The sequence below is a fragment of the Marmota monax genome, unplaced genomic scaffold (genome assembly GCF_021218885.2).
Source record: "Marmota monax isolate L192 unplaced genomic scaffold, Marmota_monax_Labrador192_F-V1.1 WCK01_AAM20220418_F8-fsc00113, whole genome shotgun sequence".
In the NCBI taxonomy this organism is placed as follows: Eukaryota; Metazoa; Chordata; class Mammalia; order Rodentia; family Sciuridae; genus Marmota; species Marmota monax.
In genome coordinates this window covers 6,084,561-6,098,537 of record NW_026694479.1, presented here as the reverse complement: position 1 = coordinate 6,098,537, position 13,977 = coordinate 6,084,561, and the positions used below count along the sequence as shown (strand labels likewise).

General features: G+C 35.3%; 1 long non-coding RNA gene across 1 annotated transcript in view; it reads right to left on the bottom strand.

Annotated features, from left to right (window-relative positions):
• Nucleotides 1-2,487: 2,487 nt before the first annotated feature.
• Nucleotides 2,488-13,977, bottom strand: part of LOC131423233 (uncharacterized) — a 68,170-nt gene continuing 56,680 nt past the window's right edge. The window contains exons 2-3 of the long non-coding RNA XR_009224407.1: nt 4,837-4,956; nt 2,488-4,397 (exon numbers count right to left, since the gene is read on the bottom strand). This is a non-coding gene — a long non-coding RNA (uncharacterized LOC131423233). The remainder of the gene's footprint in view (nt 4,398-4,836; nt 4,957-13,977) is intronic.

The following is a 13,977-nucleotide window of genomic DNA, read 5'->3' as shown; positions in this document are numbered from 1 at the left end:
GTATTTTTTTAATGTGGTACTAAGGGTCAGACTCAGTGCCTCACACATGCTAGGCAAGCATTCTACCAGTGAGCCACAACTCTAACCCCATCAAAGAGGAATCTTGAGGAGGGAGTTTTATGAAAAGAATCTGAAAGATTCCTTGAATAAAAATCATGTGAAATGGCCCCAGAAATAGAAAAAGTCCCTCAGAAATGTAACACAGATATGTTTATAATTGCATCCTCATCTTGAACATGTTTAATAATTTAATTACAACACTCATCCCAGATATCTTATATTGACTTCCATTTGTTCTAAGTGACCATGTGTTTTAGTCTTTCAGATATGGAGATTATTGAACCATTATTAGAGATCATTATTCTGTTAAAAATATACATGTGAGTGTAGTGTGAAACAATTCTGGTATTCTCCACCTGGAGTTAGTACAGACTCCATATGTTTTAATCAGCCTTTTCACTGCTGTGGCTACCATACCTGACAAGAACAATTTTAGGGGAGGAAAAGTTTATTTAGGGGTTCAAGGTTTCAGAGATCTTAGTCTATAAACAGCCAGCCCTATTCCTCAGTACTTGGGGTGAGACAGAATGTCATGGTGGTTGTGTGTAGTGGAGGGAAGCATCTCACATGATGATCAGAAAGCAGAGAGGGAGACTAAGCTCAGTTCACCAAATATATACATACCCTAAAGACATGCCTATAATGATCTACCTTTTCTAGTTATACCCTATCTAACTATAGTTACCTCTCAGTTAATACCCATCAGGGATTAATTAATTCACTGATTGGCTAAGGTTTTGGTAACCCAATCATTTCAACTCTGAATTTTCTTGCATTTTCTCATATATGACCTTTTGGAGGACACCTGACACCTAAACCATAATAGCATATATTAATAGACATAGTACTCACCCAAACTGCCTGTATTTCAGATGCTAACTGCATAAATGAATTTTCAAGACACAAACAATTTTGACCATAAATTCAGGTTTCCCATAAACTCCTCAGGTTTGCTAATTTTGCAGAATTATGACAGAATTCCATCTTTATTTTAAAGGAAAAGCATAAGACAAATAAAACTCTGCTAATATCAACTATTAGCAGAAACATAAAGTAGTCAGGATTTGCAATTGATGGCAGGAATAAGTACCTTAGAAAACAGTATGGCATTTCAACATAATTTCACTTATTATACCCAATAACTCCACTCCTAGAAATTATTCACTATTCCAGAGTAATGGCTGATAATAAGCATCAGAATAGTTCTTTTACAGATATGGTATCCCCAATGTTCATATAAGCCAAAAACTGAGAAGAGTTCAATAATTCAAGTTTATATTCTATTCTCTTCTATTCTATACATTTTATTTTCAGTCCATTTCATTCTATATTTGTATGTAATTGATCTTATATGGCAAAGGAAAAATTTTGTCTCAGAAGAATATGACCAACATTGCACAACACAATACTGGCAAAAATACCAAAAAAATCATATTTATCTATTTCATACACATTAGACAGTAACTATTTATACTGTGGTATAATGTCTTACATGTATTTAGGTGGTAACACTCTTAAATAATATGGCACAGTGATCATAAATATCATGAGTGTTTTTGCCTAGTGACATAGAGTTGTAAGTAATTGAGAATTATTCTAAGAGCTTTTAAGATACAAAGCTTTTTTCCCCTCAATTATGGTTTCAAGTGTATCCAATTTTTAGAAGTTTAGTATATTATTCTTGAATAAGAAAGGCCTCACAGGACTCATGTTACATTTTGCAATTAAAAAATTAGAAGTTCAAACATTGTGTCTGTAGTTTGAAAAATATTTTTTAAAGAACTGGTTTTGGATAACAAGTTTAGCAGATATTTTACTTAAGGAGAATAATTGGGTGTGTTTTTCAAAGGTTCATCCTTCAGGAAATGTACTGCATGTTGCAATGAGGATATTTTTGTTCCTGAATATATTACAAACTTCAAAAATGTGGAGTTTTTTTCCTGAATTTTGTTTTATAGATATATGTAGTATCATCACTAGCAGCCCTATTTTCCAGGCAATGTTATATTTCAAATTTTTCATCCCCCTGGTTTAAAATGAAATAAACTGGCTTTTATGGAATTTGGAGTTTTACCAGTGAACATTTATTCTAATCTTGTATCTTTATATAAGTTAAGAAATAAAATTATTTTGAGTAGAATATAAGTTTTTTTATATCGGAGCAGATGTTCATCATTTTCATTCTGGTAATTTCCCATTATTGACAGACTTTATTTGTGTGTTTCTCTTCCATAAAACTACAACAAATGCTACCAAAAAATATTTGATACATTTGCTCTAATTTTTACCAGTTACATAAGCAATGTTAAAATTGATTTAGATTTAAAGTTACAGGAAAAGGTGTTAGTTTTTCATCGGTGTTATTCCTGAAGTAGTGCATATTTGTTCAACCCCAGGACTGCAAAAAACCCCCACCAAAACAAAACAAAACGAAATCTTGCAGGACACAACGGACAGGGTTTAGAAATTTTATTACTCACATGCAGGGACAAAATGGAGGGCCACCCTGACCCACAAATTAGGGGAATATACAGGGTAGTAGCATGCTCACTGTGCAGATGGATTTCTTCACATTTCATATGTTTTATGGATGTTTTTTTTTTTTATTTTTCTTCTTTTTATTTTCACTTTATAACTACGGTTTCTCTGCTTTGATACCCATCTAAAGACTGGAGATAAGGTAAGTGACCAGTTCCCCTTCTCCATTTTCTTTATTATCACATTTTTTGGAGTCCTTTTACTCTCACTATTTGGCATCTGAAATGACAAGCTTCTTAGGTGCCAATTCATGTTTTATCCCAGCACTCTATCCATTCAGTGGCTTGGAAGCTCCTTAATGTCCCTAACAATCTTAAATAACTTCAAACCTTCTGTGAAACGCTAATGACAATGTTGCAGAGGCAAATTACGTACATATCTCACAACAGCACCACAAAGAGCAAGAGCCTATCAACAGGCATGCTAAGGTAATTATGTTAGCAAGTTCATTCTGTCTCATTTGCAGGTTGGGCCCAGCAAATCCTTGTGCTGCAGTCATAGGGAGTTCTGAGCAAATCCAGTGGTCAGTCTGGTTAGCATGATATGCAACCATCATTCCCCAGTCCTGAAAAAGGCTACATATTGCTAACCTATGGAAAATATGGAAAATGTTTTGACAGGGACCTATAATGCCAAATCAGCTCCCAGAGTCAGTACAAGTTACTGTATAATCTAGTGTTAGTAAAGTAGCTTCTATAGTAGCCTTGCCTGGACTGGTATAACAGACCAATATTCACTTAAGTGTATAGAAAGAGGAAGACACTTCTGGAATATATACTGTCATAAATTGACAGGAAGTGGCCCTTGGGTGATGATACCAGAGGATAACACCTGAAATTTTGAGGGCCAAATTCCCAACACACTTGGCTTTACTTATAAATTTAGATGTTCTCCCTCATATTTAGGAGTCAGTACATCAAAATACTGGGAATTTATTTACTTGTACAGTCCTTGACCAAATAATGCTTCCAGTACTGGATGTGATATCTTGAAAAACTGGCAAGAGGAAGTTGTTACCTGGGTGCCCCAGGCTGGCTTAAGAATTGTCCAGTAGCTGTGTCCTTTATTTGTAATCTTAATGCTGGTGGTAATGGGCCTGCTGCCATAGAAATGTCTGCAAGCTGCAGGCTGCTGATGTCTGGGTTTCTCACTGGATGTTCTAAGTGTCTCGGGCCAGCATAGAGTTATTCTCATTATTTAAGGCTTACTTCAACAGGTCATTTATTCTTTCAATTAATCCAGTTCCTGTTGGATTGTATGGCAGGTGGATAATCTATAATATGTTCTGATCTTGAGCGCATGGTGTATTTCATGGCCTGTGAAATGAATTCCTTGTTTACTCTCAATTACCTGTGGTGTGCCATACAGAGCACTCAGTCAGATCAGCCCTTTAATAAGGACCCTTTGATTGACTGTCTGCCAAAGAAGTCTTGCATTAAGCTCATAATTGTATTCACCCAAGTCAAAGCATACTCAGCCACTTTTGATAATGGGTGAGGGTCAATACAGTCAATCTTCCATCACTGAAGAGAGATATAGCCTCCTTTCATATGTCCCTATGTGACATCCAGTGGTCCTTGGGTAGCATTGAGAGCAGGTAAGATGTTTCTGGCTTGCAGCAATATTTGACATCTTTATGGGTAGTCTTCATCAGGTCACAGTTGCCCACATAGGTTTTTGTCCTGCATGATTTAATCCACGATGTAGTCAAGTGGCAATTTCCTCTACTGGGCCTCTCTCCAGTTACCTTATTTTTGCTGGCTACATGCCCATGACTGGTGGTTCTCTTGTGATGAGCTCTGCAGAAAGAAGGGCAGCCTAAGTAGCACATAGTCATTTTTCCAACAATCTATAAAGCTCCTCTGTTCCCTTCTCTGTGACTAAAATCAAAGGGGGGTGTGATGTATTTTAATTTGCTGCTATAAATTCCATCCATACTTGTCTGGAGTGACATAGATGGTAAGCTCAGCAGGTTTTAATGTGTTTAGTATCCCAAGGCTTTGTGCCTTTTTTACTGTTATTTGCCCTGATTAAATGCTGCAATACATTGCTCAAGCTAGTCCCATAATTATTCATCCTATTCAAATTACATAGAAGTTTCATAACTAAGCTAGATGAGGGATGAAAGCCCTCCAATAACACAGTATTCCCAGAAGTCATTGTACTTGTTCTACTATGTTGGGAAGTGAAAATATGTGACTTTATATATTACAGCATGAGGTGTAAACTTTGTCTTACTCAAATAGACAACACCCACGAATTTCACTGATAAGCAAGAGCCTTGCACTTTGTTGAAGTTCATGGTCCATCTTCTCCTTTGCAAATGGTTTAAAAGCATGGGTACAGCCTTGGAGAGTACTGAAAAAGATTCAGAAGTATTAACATAATGAAAGGTTTTTATCAGGAAAAGTTGGGGCCAGGTTTCTAAATATTGTGGTACTTTATTATTGACACACAGTAGGACTATAGGGATATCTTTGAGGTAGCATGGTTAATGTCTGTTGTAATTCTTCCCACCTGAATGAAGGCAAATAGTTCTTGATTCTCAGTAGCTATATGTATTCTAAAATAAAACATGTTAGAAAGGTTCAACACATAGTAATATGATCCCAATTGAACACTAAGAACTTCTAGAATGGTGATTATGTTAGGAGTGGTTGCGTGACGTGGAGGGATCACCTTATTTAATTCTCTCTAATCCCCTGTCACACACCAAGTTTCATCCAGCTTTCTCACTGGCCACAGAGGTGAGTTGAAAGGACAAATTGTATTTAATTGGACAAATTAAATTTACCTTAGCCAATTCATGAATGGTTTCTGTTATCTTTTGATGTCCAACAGGGAACTGATATTGTTGGGTGGCAGCTGTCTGCACTCAAGCAAAATGACTGAATCTTGTTTAGTATGCCCTCTTAATATTGTCTTTATTGACATATGCTTAATCTCCTGCCAATGTAGACAGAACTCTCCTATTATAGTTTGTAGAGATTTATCCCATACACTATTATAATGTATTCAAGAATGAGAGTTATGAACACTGGGTGGGAGGTAAATGTCAGGGCACCAAGCTGCAGCATGAGTATCATTGCTTGTATTATCATCGTTTTTACTTCATATCCATAAATAGCATTTAATCTACCTGAGAATTTGTCAGAACTACAACATGTCAAGACTCATTCAGATCCCATGTCTACCAGTGCTATTATTCTATGAATAGTTTTTAAAGACCAATGTATTACCAATTATATATATGGCCTCTTGTCCAGAGACATGGCTGAGATCCTTGAACCTCTACTCCCTAGTAGTCTTCCCACAACCCAGAGCCCAAATTCTCTTCCAAGGAAGCTGTGGTCTCTTCTTTCATGACATTTCCTAATAAGAGAGGTTTATCTTTATTTCCTTTTGGGGTAGAACTCCATTTTACCTCTCTCTCTCTCTCTCTCTCTCTCTCTCTCTCTCTCACTCACACACACACACACACACACACACACACATTCTCTCTCTCTCTCTCTCTCTCTCTCTCTCCTTATTGAGAGAGAATAGCTAAAATCTTTTGACCACTAGCAATTGCTTCTATATGCATACAAAAGGTGGCATTAGATGCTTACCTAGTTTCCTTGCTTCCACTCCTGCTATGATTAAGTTCACTCACAACCATGTACAAACCACTGGAAGAGGTCCTTCCAGTTTGGACTGGGTTTTACAGACTCCGATTTTCTGCCACAATCTCCCCTAGAGCCGCTAATATTTATTCTTCTTTCTAGATTGGATATCCTATTAATGGTGGTAATTTTGACACAGGGCACCACAAATAGATGGAGGGGATATGGGTAACATTGTATCCTTCATTCCATCAGTGAAAGTCATACAGTCTGGATCTGGGAAAGGTTATACATAAATAGCTTATTTCATTCCCACTTCCTACAAAAAGACCTGTAATTCTTTCACGAAGGCTATAATGCCTCTGGACATAGGGACATCTTCTGAATTTGGCTACATATTGTAAGTGCCCAATGAAGCGACCAAGCAAATAATGATCCCACATTTTCATCAGCAGCACTGGAATAAAGCAGGATTGGCAGTCACAGAAGTCATTTCAGATAATTTTGTATAATTGAACATTATGCCATCTGCACCAGCATCCCACAAGTTGGGCAGTCTTGCTGGACTACTTTCTTTCCTTTTCTGTCTGAACTTGGGCCCAGTTACACCATTTCCATCAGGATATATAGTCTCATGATACAATGCAAATATGCTTCTGGAGTCAGGAGCAGATTTGGATGAATCCCCTCAGGTTACTGCTGGGTCTTTAACTTTGGGACCGATTACAGATCTGGCTTCCATTGTAGTTTCACCTTCTTGCTCAACTTCTGAGTCATTGGTGTGGATGGATTCTCTGTGTGAGTCCCACATCTGAGGATCCCAGTTTCCACTAGTCACCAACACCCTAGCATGAGCTCTGGGCCCAAAATATACCCACAGTTTATCACAATGTCATGCTGTAAACCGTAGGCATTTTTCTGTAAGTTCTAAACATCATGGCAGTATATCCTTGTTGTTAATCTGCACAAAACAGAATTTTCTTTCTAGTTTTAACTCTTTCTGTACTCTGCAGAGCTAAGCCTAAGTAGTTAAGTCTCAGTCTGTGTTAATTTTAATGCATACATCAGGGGCCTTGTCAACACTACAGTGAAATTCTTTGTTTCCATTTGCTTTTACCTGTTTACTTTGGATGCTGCTTCCAACATTTGGAACCTCCCTCTTTGCATTTTGGAGGTGCCCTGTACTCACAGAGTGGCATCCACTTCTCTAATACAGAAGCCACCTCAAATCACATCAAGGCTTATGGCCGGTGTGGGGTAATCCCTTGCACACCATGTGTCCTTCCCCACTTCAGAATCAACATTTTCTTTTTAGAATCTTGCTGACTAGACCAATTGTTCAGCCCAGAGCTTCCAAAATCTCCAGCATACAGTTTACCATTATGTAAAACAAAAAGTTAGAACACTCAACAGAGAGGGTTTGGATATTTTATTACTTATGTGCTCCTCAGCAGTGGCAGGTCAGGGCAAAATGGAGGGCTACCTGGACCTACAAAATACACAGGGTAGGTTGCATGTAAACTGCACGGATGGATTTCTTCAAATATTGAGGTTGTTTGTTTGTTTGTTTTACTTGACCACCAAGGTTTTTCTGCTTTGATCCTCATCTTAAGATTGGAGACAAGGGAAGTGGCCAGTTTCCCTTCTCTGCTTCCTCTATTATCACTTCTTTAAAGTACTTTTTATCTCATTGTCAGGAAAAACAAGCTTCCTAGGTACTAATTAGTGTTCACCTGAACGATGCTAAAGTGGAAATTTTTCCTCGTTCTGTGGTCCTTTTAGAGATGACCCTTTTAGAGAAATATTCCTGGCCTGGATGACCCCCCCCCCTTTTTTTTTACTGCCCAAGACCACAGCATAGCAAAGGTCACAGTGGTCATTCTGCAGGGACCCCAGATGTATAATGCTGAAATAATCTGATCATTAAAATAAATAATGATAATATATGATATTCATAAGGATTAAATAAATATTCATGCCTTGGTACTGTTATAAAATTTAACAAATATGTGTGAAAGAAAGGAGAAAAATCTCCATTTTTTTGTGTGTGTGTGTCTATGTGTATATATGCCCAGACATCATAACCAACAGGAGATAAGATCAGCACCTGTTATCCTTGATTTTATGTCCTGGAATAGTACAACATGTTTCTATCCTAGACTTAGAGATATATCCCAGAGACTCTGGCTCCTGTTATGGGAGAATGGTATTGAGAAATTGAGACTGTGCACTAGATATGTTTGTTGCCGCTGCAGCCCACTGATTCTAGGCCCTTTCACAGAATAATAAAGATATGAGTATACATGTGCACATAACTAGTTCAACCAGTAATTCCTACTGGTATCTCTGACTCTAATCCAGTGCTGCATAATTCATTCTAGCATCCCACTCTTGATTTCTTGTAAACTCTTTGTCTCACAGATAGAAAACTAGCTTCCATTATCCACAGTACATTTGCTTATCTAATCAATCCTAGGAATACATTTAAAGTAGTTTCAGGTTTGCTGACTTGTATCCCTGTTGAGAAACAAATTTACTAACTAGAGAACAGTGTTCATATTCAGTGGATCTGTTTGTAACTTTCCAAAGTTACTTAATTCAATTGTGTTTTCTCACTCTATGTGGAAGTTCTGTTATATGGAATACAGTTATAGTCATTTGTCACTGTGTACATTCTATCACGGGATTACTCTAACCTCTGTTGATCTTCTGTATGCAAAAAAGTTAACTTTGTGTTAATCTTGAGTAGAAGACATGTAAGTATGCTCACAATGTACTAGTTGAAAATCAAATCAAATTAAAAGGATAAAGAATAAAAAACATTAAATTGACTAGAAAAATGAACAGAATTAACCCATATATATATAGAATTACAAGAAAATCTCACTATCACATGAAAAATGAATTAATGTTAGACGTATGCTCTTACTAGAACAACTAACCATGATTTTTACATAATTTTTGGTAGTATTACCAGTAAAGATTTCTATAATTATTTTTCTTACATTTTAAGGTAGAATACATGAGTTAGTTAAATGCAGTGGTATTGTCAGGAACCAAATTTTCACTGTGGCAATAAGAAAGTAAACATATGAAAAAGCAGAAATAGAGGAATCTTATTATGCTAAATTGGAATTGGAGAAATCATTGTGAAGCCATGATGATTTATAAAATGTCTTTTTTAAAAAAAATATTTATTTTTTTAGTTGTACACAAAAACTTTATTTTGTTTATTTATTTTTATGTGGTGCTGAGGATCGAGCCTAGGGCCTCGCACGTGCTAGGCGAGCGCTCTACCGCTGAGCCACAACCTCAGCCCTAAAATGTCTTTTTAAATATTTATAAAATATTATTGTGATGGTATTCACTGAATGAAACTAGAAGAAATTATATAGCAGAAGCAACAAGCAAACTTTGCCCAGACAATGTGGGCAATGTTTGCCCACAAAAGGAAAAATGTTCTCCTGATATCACAGGAGGACAAACGAACAGACATCCTTCTGATGTCACATATCACACAGTGGAAAGTACATCCCATCACCTTTATAATTGCCTTTGAAAAATTTGAATTTTTTTCTGAACCTCTTTATGTGAAAATAACCCAACAAATTGATATTTTATTATTTCTTTAGAGAAATTATACAGGCTTCTCAAAATTTAAAAAAAGTTATAAAAGCTAGGATTGTTTTGAGATTGGAAATTGTTATAATAAGATTAATACATCTGTGGATTAATGAAATAAAATATGTAATGGTTATATTTGGGATATGTGTATGTTGACTCAATATTAGATCATGTTGTTGTTTTAATGTTTAAATTTCTAGGAAAGGAAAATATCATTGTGGTGTTATGAAAGAATATCATCATTCCTAGATGTTACATGAATGTGTTTAAGAATAAAATGCCCTTGTGTCTTAGGTAATTTTCTGTTGCTATGACAGATCACCTGACACTGGGTGATTCATAAAGAAAAGAAGCTGATTTAGCTCACAATTTCAGCAGGTAGAAGTCCAAGATCAGGGAATTGCATCTGTTTGGCTTCTGGTGAGTGTCTAGGACAGCTCCATGCTTGGTGGAAAAAATGGCAGGGTAAGAGGACATGAGCAAAAAGCAGAGGTATCAAAGGAGTAATCTTGCTTTATAAACCCTGCTCTTCTTGTACCTAATCCAATCCCATGAGGAAGCAGTCATCCATTCATGAGGACTTTGCCCCCATGACAAAACACCCTCCATACCTTCCACCTCCCAACACTGAGGTAATGAGGAATTAAGCCTCTATATTATTCCAGCTGAGACAAACCAGAGCAAAAATTTTCTGGATGTTTCATGGAACTCATCTTCAAATGTTGTGGTCAAATATATAAACAAAAGGTGAATGTAAATGGAGGTTATACATGTATTATTTCATGTTTTCTGTGTGCTTGAATTTTTTTTTAATTTTCCTACTGGGTTTTTAGCCAGCTTATTCACTGGTATGACCAAAAGACCTGATAAGAACAATTTTAGAGAGGAAAAGTTAATTTTGACACTTATTGTTTCAGAAGTCTCAGTCCAGAGACAGCCAGCTCCACTCTTTGGAGCTTGAAGCAAGGCTGAATTTCAGGGGTAAACACTATGACAGAAGGAAGCAGGTCAGGACAGACCACCAAGAAGCAAAGAGAGAGCTCTCCTTAGCAAAGACAAAATATACCCCCAAAAGTATGCCCCCAGGAACCCACTTAATCCAGCCACACCCTACCTGCCTATAGTTACCACTCAGTTAATCTCTATCAGAGGATTAATTCACAAATTAGGTTAATTATATCATAACCCAATCATTTCACCTCTAACCTTCTTGCAATGTCTAAACATTCTAGGGGACACATATCTAAACCATGACATTTGGAAGATGTTTCATCTCTCAAGATTAAATATAAAATTTGGTTGAAATAGCTGAAACAGATGACCAAACACTGATAATTGTCAAAGCAGTCTGATGTTTGTTTTTTATAATATCATTCTCTTTAATTTCATGTGTATTTGAAATTTTCCAAGAAAAAAAAACTATAATATTATAGTTATATAATAGTATATATGCCATATATATCCTTATAAACTAAGTTTAAAATGGTGATTGCAAGCATATAGTGATTGAAGAAATAAAGCATAAATGTGAGAAGTTCTCATCAGTGTCATGTACAGCAGATAAATCATAATCAGAAGATGAAGAAACATCTTAAACAAACAACTTGCCTCAAAGCCTAAACCAAATGTATTACCAGATATGTTAAAGGACTAAAAGTAAAACAAACAAACAAACAAAAAAACAACAAATGGAATCAAAATTTAGGTATATAAAGACTTGTTCTCAAATTATCGGGGGTGGGTGGGCTATTTTAAGCACAAGACCCTGATATAGAGAAAGAAAAATAAGAAGAGAAATAGAAACTATGACTTCTGTACACATCAGAATATAAATGTGCACATCAGAAACATGATAATAACTAAATTGAAAACATGATATACTAAAATTTAATTCTTAGCTCAAAAGAGCCCCAGAAATAAATCATACAAGTAATCTTCTAAGAGAATAATGAGCAAGAGACAGTTAAAGATTATTTACCAAATAAGAAAACAAGTAGTTAATAAAAAATTTAAGTTTGCCTAAATCATATACAAAAGATATTCCTATTAGAGAAAATAAGTGATTCTAAAATCTACTTCTACCTATTAGAATACAATTTGTTATTATTATACCTAATATTGATCAAGGTAGATTGATATAATTACCAATATATTGAATTTAGCAATTTTCTAAAGACAATTTAAATATAACTAAAGATATTTTAAATGTTCATGTATTTAAGCTCTAAAAATATATCATAATGATATATTGTCTAAAGTCAAACATATTGCTTATAATTTAAAAATAGAGCATGTTCATTTTCAGAAAAATGGTTTCATGAGTTTTGATATATCTATTAAATCAAGCCACATGGAAATCTAAAATGAAGAGAAACTCATGATATTTAAGACATACAGTTAAATAAGCAATGAAAAAAGAGCATTTATTCATATATTATATAAATATAGATTATGAAAATAAATATATGACAAAATTAGATGACTAAACAAAATAGTATCTAGAGTAACTATTTACTTTAGAAAAAAATTTATGATTATGCATTTATTTTTATTTCCCAATGAAAAAGTTTTCACATAATAAAATTTAAAGCAACACCATTTTGAGTACATAATAAATTAAAAAAAAAAAGGTTTTCACATAATAAATTTAAAGCAACACCATTTTGAACACAACCAGAAATAAAAGTATATGCCACAATTTTCTCAATAAAGTAAGTTCACATCAGCAATGAGTAAATAAACATGATCATATATTAAATGTAATGTTAAACATGTTAAAGCATAGAATGGGATGCATCATGGAACAGAAATAGCCTCATGAAGGCCCCATTCAGAACAGATGTCTTTGCTACATATTTTGGAGATTGTTTGATAGATTGCTGGCATCCCTAAAATCACAGCAACAATAGCAACAACCACACCAGTTGTTCAAAGAAGATTGGATTCGCACTATAGAATCAAGAAAAAAAAAAAAATATATATATATATATATTAAAAACTTATTCAAATTGTCATGTACCCAAATCAAACTGGGTTATTTATCAAATTTTCTTCCTAAAGAAATCATTTAGACATTTAGCTAAATGTTGCCATGAAAAATACCTTTGCCTAGCCTTTTCAAACTTTCTCTATGGTACTTTTCTATGGCATTCCCTGATCCTTTTCTGTGTCCCACCTCAGTAAAAGACCCTGGCCATTGATCCAAGCCACTTTGACACTGGAGAGGTCACTTTCTGTGTCAGTACTGATTGATAACGCTTTGCAGAGAAGCATCTGTCATTGTCTGCTTTTTTTTTTTTTTTAAGTTGGGACTTTAAAGAAATGAGTACATCAGTTGAATCACTTCTGTCTTAGTTGTTTCTGGTTTTAATTATTGGTGTGTGGACCCCTATGTATGTGGGACTATGAAGATATGAACTTCTCTAATAGGCAAAACAACTGCTTTCAAGGTCCCTTCTCTCCCTCTCAATTGCTGCACTGGGAGGAGTTTCATCAATTTTTCTGACATTTAGAGGAAAATAAAAACTCCTGATCAGAGTTCTACAGTGTCTCTTCAGATCCCCCAATGCCCTTTAGACTACAATTACTTCTTTGTGATTCTTTCAAATGTCTCCTAATAGCAGCAGGCTTGGTTGAAACTGTCCACTTTTGGCCCATTGGGTTTTTACTTTTTTAACTGCAAATGTATAAAAGCAGAAGATAAGAGAATGCGTATTGATTGCAGTTATCTAAAAATGTATGTTTAGACCTTTTGTGTCATGTGGCTGGTAATACCTGATAGAGCTTCCTTCAAATCCCAAGTATAAAAAGTAGAAAGTGAAAATAACCGTGGGCAAGACACATCACTTAACAATATCACTTTAATAATGTTAAGGCAGAGAAAAATAATCTTAATGTAATACACAGAAATTCTCAACAAATGCTAGCAAGCCAAATCCAGTAATGTACAAAAAGATCTATACAGTCTGGGCAAGTAGGATTTATCCCAGGGATGCAATAGTGACACATGAATGCTTTCCTCCCTAATACTAGGAACAAGACTAGAAGTTCACTCTCACTAACTCTATTTAACTTTGTGCTGGAACATCTAACAAGGGCTAGGAAACAAGAAAAGGAAATAAAAGACTTAAATGTAAAAGATGAAAATACTATA